General features: G+C 48.4%; 1 protein-coding gene across 2 annotated transcripts in view; it reads right to left on the reverse strand.

Annotated features, from left to right (window-relative positions):
- The window catches only part of ELAVL1 (ELAV like RNA binding protein 1), a 53,426-nt gene extending 35,867 nt beyond the window's left edge, over window positions 1–17,559 (reverse strand). Inside the window, exon 1 of one of the 2 annotated variants that reach the window (XM_038740677.1) lies at window positions 17,413–17,559. The gene's annotated coding sequence lies outside the window, so the exon portion shown is untranslated. The remainder of the gene's footprint in view (window positions 1–17,412) is intronic. The other variant, XM_038740678.1, reaches the window with a different exon arrangement.
- Between the last annotated feature and the right edge of the window lie 2,759 nt (window positions 17,560–20,318).

Below are 20,318 nucleotides of genomic sequence, written 5' to 3' on the forward strand. Positions count from 1 at the left end.
TCTATTCTATTTTATTTTGTTAATATGTTTGGTTTTGTTCTCTGTCTCCCCCTTCTAGATTGTGAGCCCACTGTTGGGTAGGGACTGTCTCTATATGTTGCCAACTTGTACTTCCCAAGCGCTTAGTACAGTGCTCTGCACACAGTAAGCGCTCAATAAATACGACTGATTGATTGATTAATAATTAAAGTATTAAATAAATATGGTATTTGTTAAGTGCTTACTCTGTGCCAAGCACTGTACTAAGCTCTGGAGTAGATAAAGGCTAATCGGCTTGGACGCAGTCCCTGTCGCACATGGAGTCTAGGAGAATTTCAGGGTTGAGATGTCCCTTAACCCCCGCCCCCCGCCAGGCTGGGCCCTAGTCTCCACCCTTTAAAGTACTCTCCCACTGGTGGGGAGAGTAGTTTCAGCACACGTGCAGCGTGGCCCCATCCACCAGGGTACCATGGATCAAGGTGCTGAATGATGACGAGAATAGTGTCACTGGCCAGAAAGGATAGTTGTCCTTTGCCGCACCATCTAGGCTGACCATGGGGAGTTGACTCCTCTGTCCCAGGTGGGGCTGTGCAGTCGGACGTAGGATGGCGGCCGGACACAGGTGCTAAAAGCACCTGGGTCTTGTAGTGGCCTTTCCTCTTTGGAAAGCTGGCTGTTGGGGTTCTGGCTGATGGTTCTGAACCAAACTCAAGCTGGGTTATAGCAACGTCATCCCCCAAATGTTCATTTCGGGTCTCCTTTACTATAGCCATTCCCAGGTGGGGTGCCAGCTCCTGACAACTGTGGATTTCAGGGTGGCTTTTGAGCTGAAAACGTAGCCCAGGAGCTCAAGCTGGATCTCAGGGGAGCATGTGTCTAGGCAGGCCTCAGCATCTGCAGGGAGCTGTTGTTTTCATGTGTTGCCAATTTGTACTTCCCAAGCGCTTAGTACAGTGCTCTGCACATAGTAAGCGCTCAATAAATACGATTGATTGATTGATTGATTTTCAGGATCCTGGCAATCGAGCCACCTGGACAGGGGGTGTCCTATTACTACGAGCAGGGTCCCAGATACCCTCTGTCGGTGATGCCCACTTACCCTTTCAGACCTCTGGCTCCAGCTCTCACTGGCCTTGGACAACATGACCTCCTTCTTGCCAATTTTGCAGGCTTCAGTCATTCCCCACTTAAAAATGGCCTGTGCTGCACAGTTCTAACCATAACCTACACCTGTTGCTTTGATCGCATAACTTCCCCAGAGAAGCAGCATGGCCTGGGAGTCAGAAGGACAAGGTTTCTAATCCCAGCTCTGCCACTTGGCTGCTGTGTGACCTTGGGCAAGTCACTTCACTTCTTTGTGCCTCAGTTCTGTCAAATGGGGATTAAGGCTGTGAGCTCCATGTGGGGCAGGGACTGTGTCCAACCTGATTATCCTGTATCTACCCCAGTGCTTAGAACAGTGCTTGGCACATACTAAGTGCTTAACAAATACCATAATAATAATTACTTAATATTATTATTATAAAATAATTATTGTGGCATTTGTTAAGCGCTTACTATGTGCTGAGCACTGTTCTAAGCACTGGGGTAGATACAAGTAATCAGGTTGTCCCACATGGGGCTCACAGTTGTAATCTCCACTTTTCCAGATGAGGTAACTAAGGCCCAGAGAAGTGAAGTGGCTCGCCCAAGGCCACACATCAGACAGGTGGCAGAGCCGGGATTAGAACCCGTGTCCTCTGACTCCCAAGCCCGTGCTCTTTAATAATAATAATGGCATTTGTTAAGCGCTTACTACATGCAAAGCACTGTTCTAAGAGCTGGGGAGGTTACAAGATCAGGTTGTCCCACGTGGGGCTCACAGTCAATCCCCACTTTACAGATGAGGTCACTGAGGCACAGAGAAGTTAAGTGACTTGCTCAAAGTCACACAGATGACAAGTGGCAGAGCCCGGATTTGAACTCATGACCTATGACTACAAAGCCTGTGCTCTTTCCACTGAGCCACGCTGCTTCTCAATTATAATATAATAATAATAATGATTATTCCCTAATCCCTATTCCCACCCCTCAAATAATAATAATAATAATGGTATTTGTTAAGCACTTACTATGTGCAAAACACTGTTCTAAACACTGGGGGAATACAAGGTGATCAGGTTGTCCCATGTGGGGCTCACAGTTTTAATCCCCATTTTACCGATGAGGGAACTGAGGCACAGAGAAGTTAAGTGACTTGCCCAAAGTCACAGAGCTGACAAGTGGCGGAGCCTGGATTAGAACCCACGACCTCTGATTCCCAAGCCCAGGCTCTTTCCACCGAGCTATGCTGCTTCTCGAATGGCTCCCCATCACCCTTGAGTCAAACATGGGCTTCTGACTTGGGCCTTCCAAATATCTCCTTCAACTAGCTCCACCCAACTACTCAAAATTCATCTCCAGAAGTTATACTCCAACCACAACCTCATGAACAGCCAAGTTTGCCTTCCTGAAGTCTTTCTCACCCAATTCTCCCTGTCCCACCTTGGAACCTGAGTTCACACAATATCTTATGTCCAAATTGATTTGTGACTGAACTGTAGCTACCCCAGTGTTTAGAACAGTGCTTGACACATGGCAAGTACTTAAATTTCAAAAGAAACAAACACTAACAGGAAAAAAACCCCAACCTTGCTGTCAAAGTCAACTATACCAGCTTCCCCTATATTAAACCACAGTTCAAAGATCCAACTCCTTCAGGAAGCCTTTCCTGCTTTGCTCCAGCGGTTCACCCATCCACCAGCCTAATTCACAACTCTGCATCTTAAGGCACAGGGGTCCAAGTCAAGGATGGCACAGTTGGGAAGGTGAGCCTAATGTTCTGCTGGGGGAAGAGGGGCATAAGAGAGGGGAAAGGGTACTATGTGACCTTCAGGCTGAAATGCACGGGAGAATAGCAAACACAATCCATTTGGCTGGAAAACCGAAAAGCTGTTTAGCTTTTTTTAAAAAAAATGTTGATATGGTTTACAGATTCTGGGCATTGCCAAATCTTTGAGTAGATTATGACGAATTAGTTCGTTAACCTCCATTAAAGCCAAACATTCTTTCCCAAACATAATGTAACTGAAATTAACCTGCAGCAATTTGGAGCTATGGTTCCAATAGCATGAATGAGGCATATAACAGATAAGCCCTACAAATCTCACACACACACTTCTCAGTAAAAAAGCAATAGCACAGCTGACTGGCAGAAGGAAAGTGCCCCTGTTTTAAAACTTCAAAATAATTTTTAAATACCCCCATCTCACACAAAACTATGCTCACCTATGGGAAAGAAATTGTTCAAAGACAAAAAAGAATTCAGAATATACAAGAACTTAACAATTACACAGGAAATGGTTCCTCAAAATGCCAAATGTAGTCACACACACGTTTACTGGGTGCTCTCTCAGAACTGAGCTTCTTAGGATTTATTTTAACTCTGGATTTACCAACATTCACTCAATCTCTGTGACACAGGATGACAGTGCAACTGGGACATAGGTGGACATCACACCACGGGATACTTGAAAGGCAGAGAACTGTGCCGATATTCCACTGCCCATTTCCTCACTCCTCAACTCCAAAGACCTCCTACTCCACCCAACCTCACACACTCACCAACTTGAACACACAGTCAATATCATCTCTAGTCAATGTATAACCGCTACACTCATCCAACTCTGAAATCCCTCTGACCACAACCTCCTCACCTGCTCTCTTCTACACACCTACCCCCAACAAATCTGTTGTCCCCCCTAGAAACCTCCAATTTTTTTAACCCAATTTTCTAAAATAACAGCAACGCATTTAGTTTCCATACCCAAACTACACTGTTGATGCACAGACGCCCTTCTCCACTGAACTCAACTCCCTTGCTCCCCTATCCCTCTGGTGATCTTGTACCACTAATCCCTGGCCCTGCATTACCTCCACAGTACGCTTTCTTCTGCTCCTGTGTTTGAGCTGCAGAGTGCAGCTGTTGGCAGAAATCCAGACATCAGGCTGATCTCATCCATCTCTATATTATTCTCACCTGCTTGAACTCTGCCCTTTTCTCTGCCTGGCAACAATACTTCTTTATCCTTATTGTCTCCCATAACCATTACCTGCACCAGCTGTTTCAGATGATTAACTCCCCCCTTAAACCCTCAGTGTCTCTCTCCCCCGCCCCTTCCTAATTTCTTGCCCCTAATGACCTGCCCACATACTTTACTGATAGGAAATCTCTTGCTTCCTCTCAAAATCTATCCCCCTACCTGTGCCTCTGATCCCATCCATTCACATCTCATTAAAACACTTGCCCCCTCCCTGACCATCATCTGCAGCTGTTCACTTCCCAATGGCTTCTCCCCCACAGCTTTCAAACATGCTCCTGTCTCCCCCTATCCAGAAAAGCCCTCCCTTGACCCCATGGCTCCCTCCTACCATTCCTCTCCATGCTTCTTGAGTGAGTTGCCTCCACTCCTCTCCTCAATCCCATCCAATCTGGTTTCCACCCCCATCACTCCATGGAAATGGCCCTCTCTACGGTCATCAATGATCTCGCCAAATCCGACGATCTTCACACAACCCTAATCTTCTCTGACTTCTCGGCTCCCTTCAACATTGTGGCCCAAACCCTTCTCCTGGAAACATTATCCAACCTTGGCTTCACTGACACTGTCCACTCCTGGTTCTCTTCCCATCTCCCTGACTGCTCCTTTTCAGTTTCTTTTGCCAGGCTCCCCATCTGTCTCCCACCCTCTGGTCCCTTCAAGACTCATTTCTGGGTCCCCTTCTATACTTCATCTAAACTCATTCCCTTGGAGAACTCACCGTCTCTATATGTTGCCGACTTGTACTTCCCAAGCGCTTAGTACAGTGCTCTGTACGCAGTAAGCGCTCAATAAATACAACTGAATGAAATTCGTTCCCAGGGCTTCAACTACTATATTTACACAGATGCCCCAAATTTCCCTCTCCAGCCCTGACTTTTCCCCTTCTCTAATGCCTCAAACTTCCTCCTGCCTTCACGACAATTTTTTAAAAATGGTATTTGTTAAGTGCTTACTAAGTGCCAGGCACTTTACTAAGCACTGGGTAGATACAAGCTAATCAGGTGGGACACAGTCTATGTTTCACAGGGGGCTCACAGTCTTAATCCCCATTCTACAGATGAGGTAACTGAGGCACAGAGAAGTAACTTGCTCAAGGTCACACAGCAGACAAGTGGCAGAGCCGGTATTCGAATCCAGGTCCTCTGACTCCCAGGCCTGTACTTTAATCACTAAATCACGGGTGTCCCGCCAACATCTTAAACTAAAACATGTCCAAAACAGAACTCATCTTCCCAAACCCTGTCCTCTTCATCACTGTAGACAATAGCACTAGCCTCCCTATCTCACAAGCCCATAACTTTGGCATTATCCTTGATTCACTTCTCTCATACAACACACACAATAATAATAATAATGATGATGGCATTTATTAAGCACTTACTGTGTGCTAAGCACTGGGGAGATACAAGGTAATCAGGTTGTCCCACATGGGGCTCACAGTCTTAATCCCCATTTTACAGATGAGGTAACTGAGGCACAGTGAAGTTAAGTGACTTTCCCGAAGTCACACAGCTGACAAGTGGTGGAGCCGGGGTTAGAACCCATTGACCTCAGACTCCCAAGCCTGTGCTCTTTCCACTAAGCCACACTGCTTCTCATGTATTCACATATATTCAATGTCACCAAATCCTGTGGGTTCAACCTTCACAAGATCACTAATATCCACCCATTCCTCTTCCACCATGGCAACTGCATCTGCCTCTTGTCTCTCCCCACACTCTCTATACTTCACTCTGTGGCCCAAATCATTTTTCTACAAGACCATTCAGTCCACACCTCCCCAGTCAAGAGCCTCCAGTGGTTGCCCATCCACCTCCAGGAGAAACTCCAAACCATTAGCTCTAAAGCACTCAATCAGCTCACCCCCTCCTACCTCACCTCACTGATCTCCTAAACAGCCCAGCCTGCACATTTCACTTCTCTAGCATCAGTTTGCTCACTGTGCCTCGACCTCATCTATCTCAACACGGACCTCTTCCCCACGCCCTCTGGACTGGAACTCCCTTACTGTCCATATACACCAGACCATCACTCTTCCTACCTATAAAACCTTATTAAAATCACACTGCCTCCAAGAGTCTTTCTCTGATAAGCCCTCTTTTACCCAACTCCCTCTCCCTTCTCCATCATCTATGCACTTGGATCCGTATGCTTTGGGTATTTGGTATTCACTCTGCCTTCAGCCCCACAGCACTTCTGTACATATCCATAATTTGTTTATATTAATGTGTCACCCCCTCTAAAGACTAAGCTCATTGTGGGCAGGGAACATGTCTACCAAGTCTGCTGTATTGTACTCCCCCAAGCGCTGAGTAAAGTGCTCTGCATACAGTAAATGCTCAATAAATACCATTGATTACCAAGGCAAGCTAGCCACAAAGCTAGAAAGTTGGTCCAGAGGCCTTTAACCTAACTAGAATTTTTATTTTGGCAAAAGTAAATATACAGTCCAAAGAAGGGCGGTAAATTAAAAGGAACATCTGGATTCTGCTGTGGGTTACACCAATTTTGACGGCTGGGAATCTAGTCTCAAATGGATGAAATAACCTTCCTGGCCCAATTATAAAATTTCAATGATGTCTTCATTAGTCTAGTTGAGTTGTTAAGGTTCTCTCAAAACAAGGAGGGATTCGATTTAAATCAAAATTGACTCAAATCACTGGTCAGGAAGCCTCTCAATTTAATCACTGTTCTCTCCAAGAAATCAATCATATTTATTGAGCGCTTACTATGTGCCGTGCACTGTACTAAGGACTTGGGAGAGTACTCTATAAGAATTGGTAGACATGGTCCCTGCCCATGACAAGCTTACAGTCTAGAGGAAATCCATTCTTCTGCTACAATCTTAATATAAATTATTCACAACTCAAAGACAGCTGTAGATTTCATTTTTAGGTCTAGCCTATACATTTTTAAAAGTAGGATTTTAATTTGGCAGCTACATTAAAACACCAAGTTGAAGTGAACAGCTGCTTTTACCAAAGCTGGCTGAGGCAGATACTTATGCCTGTCACCACTGTCAAACCAACTCACTGTGAAGTGAACTACCTCTACTTTGTTAGGGCAAGCGCTTAGTCCAGTGCTCTGCACACAGTTAAATACTCAATAAATATCACTGTCTGATAGACTAGGCGGGTAATATTTGGGCCAAGCTGAATTAGGGCCTAGAAGCCACCACCAAAGACAATACATACTGAAGTTTTTTCAGTTGAAACTTCAGACTTATTTACTCAGTTACTGCTCTTCCATAACCAACATTTGGAGTTGTCTCCAGACTCTCTCTTCTTAACGGGCTCCAGTCTACCCCAAGCAAGCCTCTATTCAACTTCCTCCAAAAATCCTCTGGTGCCAACTGTTGGCGCTGGAACACCAGGCTGTACGTAAAGATCGTGTCCAGTTCCATTGCCGGGTCAGCCCAAATGGCCCCGCCAGCCCGATACTCTGGGATGCTCGGAGTTATCGTGTGATATCGTATGAGAAGCGGCCGTGGCTTAGTGGAAAGGGCCCGGGCTTGGGAGTCAGAGGTCACGGGTTCTATTCCCGGCTCCGCCACTTGTCAGCTGTGTGACTTTGGGCAAGTCACTTCACTAGGCCTCAGTTCCCTCATCTGTAAAATGGGGATTAAGACTGTGAGCCCCACGTGGGACAACCTGATTACCCTGTATATACCCCAGTGCTTAGAACAGTGCATGGCACATAGTACGTGCTTAACAAATGCCATCATTATTATTATTACTCCCTCTCTTTTCTGTGCTGACCGTTTAAGTACTTGATATTCACTCCACCCTCAGCCCTTGTAACAGCACTTATGAACAGATCTGCAACTTATTTTAATGTCTGTCTTCTCTTTGATGTAAACTCGTTGTGGTCAGGGACCATGTCTACCAACTCTGTACTCTCCCAAGTGCTTAGTTCAGGGCGCTGCACAGAGTAAAGCTGTCAATACTGCTGACTGACTGACCGAGTTGCCCTCCCGGAGGCCCATCTCCATGATTAGGGATGGAGGGAAGGATGGAGAGAGGGAAGGAAGGACCTTCTAACATCCCCACTAGTGGCCCACCACAGACCTTTCACCTGGGAATTTCTCCAAACCCTTCCTGTATCTACTGATACAGTGCACAACTTCCCACAGTCACAGATTCCCTGGGCGTGGAGAACCTCAAAAATGGTTTTTACCTGACCTAATGCAAATGCTATAAGTGAAATTTTAACACTTTCTAATTCAGGAGTTCTTTCCACATTCTGCGAAGTGGTTTCTGTTGTTCAAGTAGCAGATTTTTAGCATCCTATTTTTTTAATGGAAACCCTTATTTGAAACTGACGATTATAAGCTTCCATCATAATGACAAGTGCCATTCCTACTTAGAAAACAGAAGACGTAAGACCAAAGCAAAACTATTTCCAATATGTAGTCTGAAATTCCGTAAGGATGCTTTTCCACTGATGGCAGTGCACACTGATTTTCTTACCGCAAGGTTGTGGTGGTCGGGGGTGCGGTGAAGAGGCCTACTAACTTTCATCATTGCTGAGTTTTATAACTATTTCTGACCTGGAAGTAAAAGGGCTGCTGGGAGGTGGCCATTTATGTTTTACATGCTTGTTGCCCATTTCTTCCTCTAAAATGGACAAAATACAGCCTCCCCCTCTCCTACATCCCTCTGAGAAAGAAATCACCTTATTTGCATAGCACCGGTGCTTCCTAAACCCAGTAAAATAATGTTGCACCAGAACAAAAGTTTACCCTCACCAATGGCTCACCTTGAATGTGGTCTCCCCTCCATTTCGGGGGAGCAGAGGGGCACTGCTGCCCCTCCACTCCTGCAGCATCCACCATGCAGTAGAGGAACCAGGCAGGACCAGGCACAGCTTGTAGAGTCAGGACTTTTGGGCAAGTGGTGGCCAGGGTCACTTTACCCCAGCCTTCCTGAACTTTCACAAATGGGTGCTCTCTACAAATATCTTGCATCTTGATTTCTGACTTTACAGACAGCTGGAATCAATCAGTGGTATTTATTGAGTGCTTACTATGCGCAGAGCATTGGAAGCCTGGCAGCAGCCAGTCTATATCTAGCATCATCTCATCTTGAGCCAAATGACTCAGCTACCATGACACACTTCCTTGGATTTACTCCTAAGCAGTGAAGTTTAAAATGATTGGAAGAGTTGAATTTAATTGGTTTTAAATTCACTATCACCTAGTATAAGGTACCACTCTTGGGTTCCGAAGGGTGTTGCACAACAGTACTGCAACAACACCATTACGAGATCCAAAAATGGGCTGCCTCCTGTCCTCCGCCATGACTTCTTCCCTCTCCTCTGCTGGGGGAAGAGAGGAGGAATTGATAAGAGACCCAAACTGAAGGGACATTCAGTCTCTGAGCCGTCTCACCCACAATCAAGGTCCCCCTGGGTGCAGAGCCCTGTACTTGGCCAAGAGTTCCTGTTCCACTGGCAATTCTTGCCAAGACTGTGGGGTCCCACAAAGAAATTCCCAACTTATAAGAGCAGGACTGGGGCTCAACTTCGGGGGCGGCAATCATGGCAGGTCTGCATTCGGGAACGCCGCCATTCCTAGCCTGGCCTCACAGGGGCTGTTTTGTAATGGCCTCTTTGCAAGAGATCTGAAAGAGCAGATCAGTCTTATTTCTTTTGGACAATTCCAAACACTTAGGACAGTGTCCTGCACACAGAAGGTGCTCAATGAATGCAGTTGATAAGCAGAAGTAGACAGATTTTCCCAACCAGAAAAGTCCCCAGGTAGACATTCTGGTGGCCATACTGGCATCATGCTCTCGGATTTGCTCTGGAACGGTTTCAAAAATCATGGCTCTCGTCACTAATTGGGAACTCATTAGTTCATGGCACTGGAGCAGAAAATCTGACAACCAAGCTCAGCAAGTTTGTTGCCTGTAGTTTACTTTTGACCATGCTGTTCTATCTATTTTCCTCTTTCTGCAGTGGCTCAAATTTATTTTCGGCCACTACACACCACTTTGTGTGACTAAAATAATCAGAAGCCATGCCCATGTATCTTCCAACTCTCTTCCACCTCCTGGTTGTAAATTATTTTGTGTCCTCCACCTCCGCTACCCCTGGAGGGTAGAGATCACAGCTCCTTACGCTACCAAACTCTCCCAAGTGTTTTGCTGGGTGTCTTGCACACTGCTGGTCCTCAAATACCTAGTGATTGCTTAGGCAAACTGTCCATTCCTGAAGGCCAGAACCAGAGCCACTCTGTTCTGCCATAACATGTTTTCACTCTGCAGTTCGGCTAGAACATGATGTCAGAACTAGGGAACGCTCTTCCATCTCCTCCTGTCGGGAAGCAGCACAGTGTAGTGTCAGAAGAAATGACTGTACAGATGCATGCGGTGTCCAACATGGGAAGAATTTTCCTGAACACGAGGTTCTCCTCAATTATAGAACTAGGTGTATTATAAAAAAAGGTGGATTTGTTGCAGCCACTCAGTGATTATGATGTGTTAAAATAATGTGAAATCCATAACAATCCAGCAACTAGCATACTGCTAAACTCCGTGGGGCTCAATACATGTTTTCTAGAACAATTAAAACAACACAGTAGTAGTAGTAGTACAATGAGATTTAAAGTACCTTATCTGCAAGTCAGGCATCCCAAATTCAAGGTTCTCCTATTTCCAATTCACCCAGTTTTCACTTCAACCGCAAATTAGTACGCAGAGAAATTGGCCGTCCACCTGTCATTGATGGGTACAACTTTCAGGGGAGGACAGGTCAATGGGCTTGATTGCCACCTGCCCGGGACAGGACTGCTCCACTGTCACCACAGCCAATTCCTTGGAAGGAATCCCAGCTCCCATTGCTTTTCCAAGGCCAGCCTAAGCAGTCTCAGGGAAGTGACTGGCCACTTTGGTGAAGGTTTAGCAGTTGAGCCCAGGCAGTATACCTCCCCAGGGGGTTGCTGTTGACTACCATCACTCTTACTGTTGCTGGGGCTTCACGACAGGAAAACGTTGTGAATGGCAAGGGTGCAAATTAAGGGGAAAAAAAGCAGAGGGCAGGGCAAGATGGACTTTTGGACTAATCAATGGTCACTGGGCTTGACAGTTTGTACTAATGCAGCTTTGCTGGTGAATACTTGCCATTTGTTTGGCATCCTTTGACATTTCCATTTAATGGTACACGCTTCGTTGGGTTACTTCTTGGTAGATATATGCGCCTTACAGGGAGAGGTCTGCCCAGGCCAGATTTCAAGGGTCCAATCCCAAATTCAGGATCCAGCCCTTCCAAACCCCAATCTTTTTTTTTTTTTTAAACAAGCCTTACCGGTTGCCCTGGCTGACTAACTAGAGGAGACCCAGCCCTTTAAACAGTTGCCAGGAATCTCTGGAAACATGCAGTGAGATCCCCCTCTGGAAAGAGCAAAGGAAAGTCGGAAGTAAATTTCTGTCTTTTAGTTTGATTCCTGTTGAGTAGGTTCCCCTCTATGCCAGCCCAACCCTCCCCCCCCGTCTGGGGACTTGAGGGCTCCATGGACTGGGCTCAGTCCAGCCCATGCAGAGCTCTACCCGGTGACAGTGTGACCACCTATCTGTCTAGGGGTGGAGGTAGCTGTTGAACAACCGACTGTGTCGGAACAATTTTTAAAAGAGTTAGCGTGTCAAAGGGCCGTAGGCCTGAACATTGATTTTGGTCACCACAACAAGAAAAAGTATTCAAGCTGGTGCTGCAGGATTTGAGAATGCTGTCACCTGCCTTTAAAATAAGTAAAATGACTTGGTATATAGTGAAAGAGTCTGGGATTGCCTGTGAAGTCACAATTTGAAAAGTTGCAGGAACTGTAAACACACTGGATAGAGCAAGGGCCCGGGGTGGGGTGGGGTGGGGGGGTCAGGTTGTCATGGGTTCTAATTCCAGATCTGCCACCTGTCTGCTGTGTGACCTCAGGCAAGTCACTTAACTTCTCTGGGCGTCAGTTACATCTGTAAAATAGGGATTGAGACTGTGGGACAGGGACTGTGCCCAACCTGATTTGCTTATATCCACCCCAATGCTTAGTACAGCGCCCAGCATATAGTAAGCACTTAACAAATACCACTATTATTGTTATTAATCAGCTACGCTATTTGCACCACTCCCACCTTATCTTCAGAACCCCGGAAAGAACAGAGGCAGGTTTAGCTTTCTCAGGGGTCAGAGTTCAATCTCGCTTGTAACTTAATATTGAGCCTCAGGGGTGTAGACTGAACACCGGATGTAAAGGATCCCATTGGACCTGCAACAAGTACCTCTTCGAAATGTCCCTCCAGGGGTGAGGGGGGTGGAAATCAAAGACCTGAAGGGTTCCCTCCTTCAGAGTCACCTTCTACTTTAGTGTTAGTCCAGGAAGTGCTTGAAATTCACAGGTGCCAGCTTGCTGCCTGGAACCCTAGCATTCCAAACGGGCAACAGAGCTGAACGAGCCAGCCCAGTTGCCAGAGCTAGATCCGCGGCTCGCCTCAGTTCAGGAGACTGCGGTGAGCACAACGGCACACCAACTCGGGGGACCGCTGCCCTTTCAGCATGAAGACGTGGGGCTCTCCGGCACAGAACAACAGGCAAGCCGGTCCTGGCATAACGACTCTCGGCTGGCTCCTCACCTTCTGCAAGGTAGGCGGTCCCCATGGCTTTTGGGGACCATCTGACATGGAGGCCCTGGGGAGGGCAGAGCCAGATATTTCAGTGGTGCAGGCAAAGAGGCAGGTATTCCCCCTCCCCACCCCCCACCCTTTTATACCTCCCAGAGTCACCTCCATGGACTCCTCAGCAGAAATCCCTAAAGGATCCTGAACACTGACTCTTCCCTGAGCAACCCTTCTTTCCAGATGCTAACAAGCCATCCAGGCTAGAGAGGCAAAGACCCTTATTTTCTGGGTTTTTCCATCTCCAATCCAGGCAGCTGTGTCAGACTCGTGTACTTGAGTGTCCAGCAACTCCCAGCCCCCCTGGGTGGCAGCTTGGTGAACATCCACCTCCTAGCACTCCAAGGCCTGTGTTGAAAGCAGTCTGGTTTTTAAGTCTAAGCCTTTGGGGAAAGGGCATTTGTTTGAGCAGTTCGTTGATTTTTTTTTTTTTATCTTGGGGATTTAAAGTCAGAGAGGCCATGCAAAGGTTGTCATAACCACTGCAATTGGAAAGAAAATCCCAGTATTTGGAATCCAACCAAAGATTAACTTGATTTGTTTTGCTCCCCCTTTATAATCTGCCTTTCGAGAATATCCTCAAGCCATGAATGACTCGATACCAGGGCACAGCATGATAATGTTCTGAGAATCAATGAATTAACTTTATAAAACTGGGACCCCGACAGATCGATCGATCAAGTCAATGGTATTTGATGGGCTAGTGGTTAGAGCATGGGAGTCCGAAGGACCGGCTGCTGAAGCCTGCTCTGCCACTTATCTGCTGTGTGACCTCGGGCAAGTTATTTAACTTCTCTGTGCTTCAGTTACCTCATCTGTAAAATGAGAACTGAGATTGTGAGCCCCATGTGGGACTTGGACTGTGTCCAACCTTGTTTCTACCCCAGTGCTCAGTACAATACCTGGCACACAGTAAGCGCTCAAATACCTTAGGAAAAAAAACTTATCGAACACTGACTGTGTGAAGAGCACTGTAAAAAGTGCTTGGGAGTGTAACAATAAAACAGAGTTGGCAGGCACGTTCCCTGCCCAGAAGGAGCTTACAGTCTAGAGGCCACAGTCTACATTACCAAAATGTCCCTAACGTCTTGTTTGTATAATCAAGATTCATTCATTCATTCAATCATATTTATTGAGTGCTTAGTGTGTGCACAGCACTGTACTAAGTGCTTGGGAAGTACAAGTTGGCAACATATAGAGACGATCCCTACCCAACAATGGGCTCACAGTCTAGAAGGGGGAGACAGACAGCAAAACAAAGCATGTGGACAGGTGTCAAGTCTTCAGAACAAACAGAATTAAAGCTAAATGCACATCATTAACAAAATAAATAGAATAGTAAATATGTACAAGTAAAATAGAGTACTAAATCTGTACAAACATATATACAGGTGCTGTGGGGAGGGGAAAGAGGTAGGGCAGGGGGGATGGGGAGGAGGAGAGAAAAAGGGGGCTCAGTCTGGGAAGGCCTCTTGGAGGAGGTGAGCTATCAGTAGGGCTTCAAAGGGAGGAAGAGAGCTAGCACACAAGCTGTGTGAGGCTCTGAATGGAACAGAGAGTCAGTGCTGACCCCTGAGGACTTCACAATTATACAGACCTATACATCCTTTCTGCTCATCAAGGGTTTCCTCTCCAGATATGGCCTGCAAGAGACTTAAAATTTTGGGCAGTGCTCGTGCCTACCACCTCTACTGTACTTTCCCAAGCACTCAGTACAGTACTCTACACACAGTAAGCCCTCGATAAAAACCAGCAATCGACTTAAACCGGTTTTTAAGGGAGACAGTCGACCTCAACCCAACCCACCTATCTGGAGTTGCCCTTTTAGATCTGAGAAGAGGATTTTAATGAGATAAAGACATTAGGTGGCTACGAAGTCTTGGCACTAGGAAAGTCAATCATATTTATTGAGTTCTTACTGTGTGCAGAGCATTGCACTAAGCACTTGGGAGAGTATAACAGGGTTCATAGACATGCTCCCTGCCCACAAGAAGCTTACAGTCTAGAAAGAAAAATGTGGAAGAGGTGGGAGGTGATCATGGAGTTATGGTAAAGGGAACAGGGACTGATTAACGGAAGATGTTGAAATAATAATAATGATGGCATTTGTTAAGCGCTTATTATGTGCAGAGCACTGTTCTAAGCACTGCGGAGGATACAGGGTGATCAGGTTATCCCATGGGGGGGCTCACAGTCTTAATTCCCATTTTACAGATGAGGGAACTGAGGCACAAAGAAGTGAAGTGACTTGCCCAAGGTCACACAGCTGGCAACTGGCAGAGCCAGGATTTGAACCCACGACCTCTGACTCCCAAGCCCGTGCTCTTTCCATTGAGCCACACTGCTTCTCTAGACCACGTGGGAATGCAGTAAATGAAATGGAATAAAAATAGGAAAGAGGAGATGGTGGAAAGTTCTGTGGAAGGTGGAAGTCAGCAGTGCTGAAGATTTGAGAGTAGGCCTGGCCTCAGCCAAGCCCAGACTGGAGGGGGGCTGGGTTTTCTCGTCCCAATGGGCACAGAGAAATGTTCATGTGTGCTTATGCAGTTACGTGGTGGCACCAGTTTCTGTGCTTGTTTGGGCTTTTGGTCTGTAGAAGTCTGAAATGGCAGGTGCAACCACCCCGCCCCAGACCGAGCCCGGCCAAGATTTAGTCCGAGGCCCAGAGGCCGGGAGGATTAGTCAAGTTTAGCTGGGTAAGAGGTGGAAGGAGGGAGGAAAGTCGCTCACGGTTCTGTTGTAAGTGGACCAAAACTAATGGAGAAAAATCATCAAGCTTTGCAGGGCTTTAGAAGCAGGACTGTTTGAATATGGTGATAAAAGCCCAGTGGCAAGCCAAAGGCAGCTTGAGATTCCTAACCTAGTGGAAACGAAAGAGTGATTTCTCCCCACATGGACAAGCAAGAAAGAACAGATAAATGAATGCCAAGTTGATCTTGAGACAGACATCCGGGCATATTCATTCAATCGTATTTATTGAGCGCTTGGGAAGTACAAGTCGGCAACATATAGAGATGGTCCCTACTGATACATCAGATTAGGTGGCATAAGACAAGAAGTCATAAGCCAAAAGTCAGACCTAGAAATCCTCTGCATTCAAATGCTAGTCAAAAGTGGGAGCAGGGAGCAGGAGAGGAAGATAACCATACCCTAGGTTAAAGGGTCTTGACCATGCTCTGAGATAGACCCACAGTGAGCAAAAAGGTTGAGCGGGGGGAAGGGCCTGCCAAAGATGCAGAAGGAACTGAGTGGGGAAGAAAATCAGTAAAGGACAATGCTCTGGAAACCCATGATTAGAGAGGATTCTGAGGACGAAGTTTTAAATTTAACCTACTTGTACATCCTGCCAGGCTTAGACTGCATAACAGGCCACTTTTATATTTTTGGTTTTATCCTACTCCCATGCAGACTCAAAGGCTTGAGAGGAATGGCGCATCAAGGGCTGGAGAGCCGGGGGCGGCGGGGGGGGGAGAGTGAAGGAAGGAAAAACCTGAAGGGAGTTTAGGCAGCCAGTACAGTGAGACTTGATTCTGCCCTCCCTTCTCTGGCCGACTCATTAAAGTTGGTGATTAATGGACGCTCATTACTAGCGGTATCCACACCAGATGCTCTTTTTTTTTTGTGGCCGCCCTTCTCCGTAATGGCTGAGACACCTTGGCTTTCTGGCCGTATTTCAGTCCCGCGCCTAGCAGCCTGCACACCTGAGACGATACTATCCAGACCCGTAACGTTCACTCCGAGTTTTACAAAGCGAAATAAAATCACCACCTTGGTTCCAACTCCACAGCCGGGGCTTGGGGCAAACTATTCTACGGGGTTCCCGAGTTCCAAAGCAGCGTCCCAAACTGCACCACTCTTCCCTGCCCTTGACGGCTCTGCAGAAGAATTTGTAAATATTCAGACAGATCGCCGTTGGGAAGAGGGGAACTTTTCATTCCGGCTGACCTTTCGCAGCGAAGGCCGCTTTCCCGAGGACAGAGCGTTATTGTTTCTCTTCCTAGAGCGTCTGCCCACTCTCAAGTTCATACCATCTTTGGCAAAAAAAAAGCGGGTGGAGGGGCCAGAGGGCCCCCAAACCACGCGCTCCAGCCCAAGCCGGGGCTGACCCCCGGAGGCCTCGGGATTTTCCCTCCCGGCCTCACTCCGCGGAGGGCCCCCCAAACGGCTCGATCCTTCCCAGTCGAAGCAGCCAAACCGGATATCCTTCCCAAAGGGGCCCACACACTGGATCCATTTACTAGGTCAGCGCTCTGCTAGGGCCCCATTGGGGCTTCTGAGGAATTCGACTCCGTGGTTCTTTGCCGCTCTCCCCCCCGCCCCCGCCGCTGCCCCATCCAGATGGCCTTCACCCTCCTTCGGCGCGGCCCCTTCAACACGGAGTCTCTCCCCGCCCCCCCGCCTTTAGAGGCCCGCCGCCATTCCAGGCCCGAACCTTTCGGGTCGAGCCGATTTAGTCGGGCCGCGAGCCCCGCCTTCCAAGCTGGGGTCCCCCACCTCCGGCCTCACTCCCGCTCCTCTCCCGCCCGCGCAGGCCCCGAGGCGGCGGCGGCGGCGGCGGTGCGTGTGGGCCCGCGGGCCAATCGAGCCCAGGCCTCCCCCGCGGCCTAGTCCCGCCGCCCGCCCGCCCGCCCTCCTCAGGCCCCCGGCCTCACCTGCAGACGGGCGGGCGGACAAGCCCGGGGCTCCTTCCTCGGGTGAGGGAGGGCGGGGCGCTAACGGCTCCGCTCGGGTGCGGGAGGAGCGGCGGCGACGGCGGCGATACCAGCGACAGCTCCGGCTCCTCCTCAACGGTCTCAGCCCCCGCTCCCGTCCGGTGGCTCCCAGCCCCGCCTCTCCCGCCCATTGGTCCCCCGGCAGCCGTGGCGCCTTTCTGACTAGAGAAAGGGCTGTTCCTCGAGCTGGCGAGGCGGGACTTCCGCTCGCGCGCCCCGACCGGGCTCGTGGAAGTCGGGGACCGGCCCCGCTGAGGCGAGGGCGGGGGGGGGGGGGGCGCGAATAATCATGACGAGGAGGAGGAGGGGGAAGGGTTGCCTCAGACGTCCTGTTGGGGCCAAGCACTGCGCTAAGCGCTACGGCTGATGCAGCCAAGCAGATCGGGGACGGGCCCCGGGCCGCGACTCGAAGCCGTGGGGCCTGGTGGAAAGCACACCGGATTGGGGGGGGGGGGGGGGGGCGGGAACCCGAGTGCCCCCCCCGCTTCTTCCACTTGACGGCCCGGAAATCTTGGACCAGTCACTTGGCTTTTTGGGGCCTCAGTTCCCTCATCTGTACAATGGGGATTCAACTCCTAGCCTCCCTTTCCCTTAGGCTGTGAGCCCTGTGTGGGACACGGTCCAACCTGATTGTCCATCCAGATTGCTACCAAGCTGATCCAAGCACTTCTCCTGTCCCACCTTGATTACTGCATCAGCGTCCTTGCCGACCTTCCTGCATCCAGTCTCCCCCAACTCCGGTCCATACTTCACTTTGCTGCCCAGACCATGTTTTTTTTTTAAAGTTCAGGCCGTGTTTCCCCACTCCTCCAGTGGTCACCCGTCCACTTCTGCAACAAACAGAAACTACTTACCCGTAGCTTTAAAGCGTTCAATCAGCTCCCCCCAACTTATTTTACCTCACTGATCTACTACAGATCAGCCTGCACACTTTGCTCCTCTAGCGCCAGCTTGCTAGCTGTGCCTTAATCTCATCTATCTCACCACCAACCCCTTCCCACATCCTCCCTGTGACCTGGAACTCCCTTCCCCTCCATATACACCAGACCACTCTCCTCTCCTTCAAAGCCTTATTAAAATCACATCTCTCCCACTAGGCCTTCCTCGACTAAGCCCTCGTTTTCCCAACTCCCCCTTCTGTGTCCCCTGTGCACGTGGATCTGTAGCCTTTAAGCATGTGATACTCACTCCACTCTCAGCCCAACAACACTTAAGTACAAACCTGTTTTGTCTGTCTCCTCCCTCGACTGTGAGCTCCATGTCTACTATTTTATTATACTCTCACAAGTGCTTAGTACAGTGTTCTGCCCTTAGTAGGCCCTCAAATAATAATAATAATGAGGGTATTAAGCGCTTACTATGTGCCAAGCACTGCTCTAAGCACTGGAGGGGGATACAAGGTCATCAGGTGGTCCCACATGGGGCTCACAATCTTAATCCCTATTTTACGGATGAGGGAACTGAGGCACAGAAGTGAAATGACTTGCCCAAGGTCACACAGCTGATAAGTGGCCTGGATTAGAACCCACAACCTGTGACTCCCAAGCCCGGGCTCTTTCCACTGAGCCACGCTGCTTCTCATTGATTACCCGTTGTCTACCCCACTGCTTGGCACATAGTAAACACTTACCATACCACAATTACTGTTGTTATTACCATACCACAATTACTGTTGTTATAATTACTATTACCACCCAGGGACTGGGCCCTTCTGGTGGGCTGTGGGGTTGGAGAGGTGGGGGCAAGCATCCCAGGATCCCTCCTGCTTAATAGGTTTTTTTGTTTTTAATGGTATGTTAAGCATTTACTCGGTGCCAGCCACCATACTAAGCTCTGGGGTAGATACAAACTAATCAGGTTGGACACAGTCCATGTCCCTCATGGGACTTACAGTCTTAATCCCCAATTTTACAGATGATGTAACAGGCACACAGAAGTTAAGTGACTTGCCCAAGATCACACAGCCGATCAGTGGCACAGTCAGGTTTAGAGTCCTGGTTCTCTGACACTCAGGCCCACGTTCCATCCATTAGGCCACGTTGTTTTGTTTCAAAGACTACAGTGATGCTGGTGAGATGGCACCCACTGGTATGAGGGTCACAGAGAGGCTCTCTTGCCCTCTGTGGCCAGGAAAATAGTCTTGCCCCTTTTGGGGCTCCCTGCCATTACAGATGAGCACTGCTCAGACACCAATGGTTAGAGGGAAAAGGTGTGCCCTGCTACGGAAGTGTTTGTAATGGTGATGGTTTCATTCATTCAGTCGCATTGATTGAGCGCTTACTGTGCACAAAGCGCTACGCTGAGCCACCCACACGCTATCACCCGGTCCTCAGCTAGGCCTAGAGGTGGCACGCCATTGCAGGTTGGCAGTCTATGGTCACGGGGCAGAATATCAAACCTCAACAGCAGCAGACACCACTGGCCCCTCACTCATTTCATGAACCACTTCTGTGTCGCATATTCAGGATGGCTTAATAAGAACATGTAATATGAGAATAATTATTATGGTATTTACTAAGCACTCAGGGGGGAGAATCTTCCTCTGCCTTGCAAAATCAAGAAAGCAGCAACGAGATAGATATTTGATTGGTATACTCTACCCGACAAGACAGACTAGCTCGTCAGAGCAGGGCCTTATTTAGTTAAGGGTGATTGTTCCAGGGGGCAGTGCAGCATCACCATAGAGTCTCTTCTACTCCTGGCCAGACTTGGAAGGCCTGTTCCCAGCAATTGTCAGACTGCAAAGCCACCCCCACCCAGCCACTGCTCCAGTGAGGAAAGGTCTCTCCAGAACTGGGTGCATCCAGAACCCATCTCCGTGAGCACTACCCTCCCCCAACCCAATC

Source organism: Tachyglossus aculeatus, chromosome X1, assembly GCF_015852505.1.
Source record: "Tachyglossus aculeatus isolate mTacAcu1 chromosome X1, mTacAcu1.pri, whole genome shotgun sequence".
NCBI lineage: Eukaryota > Metazoa > Chordata > Mammalia > Monotremata > Tachyglossidae > Tachyglossus > Tachyglossus aculeatus.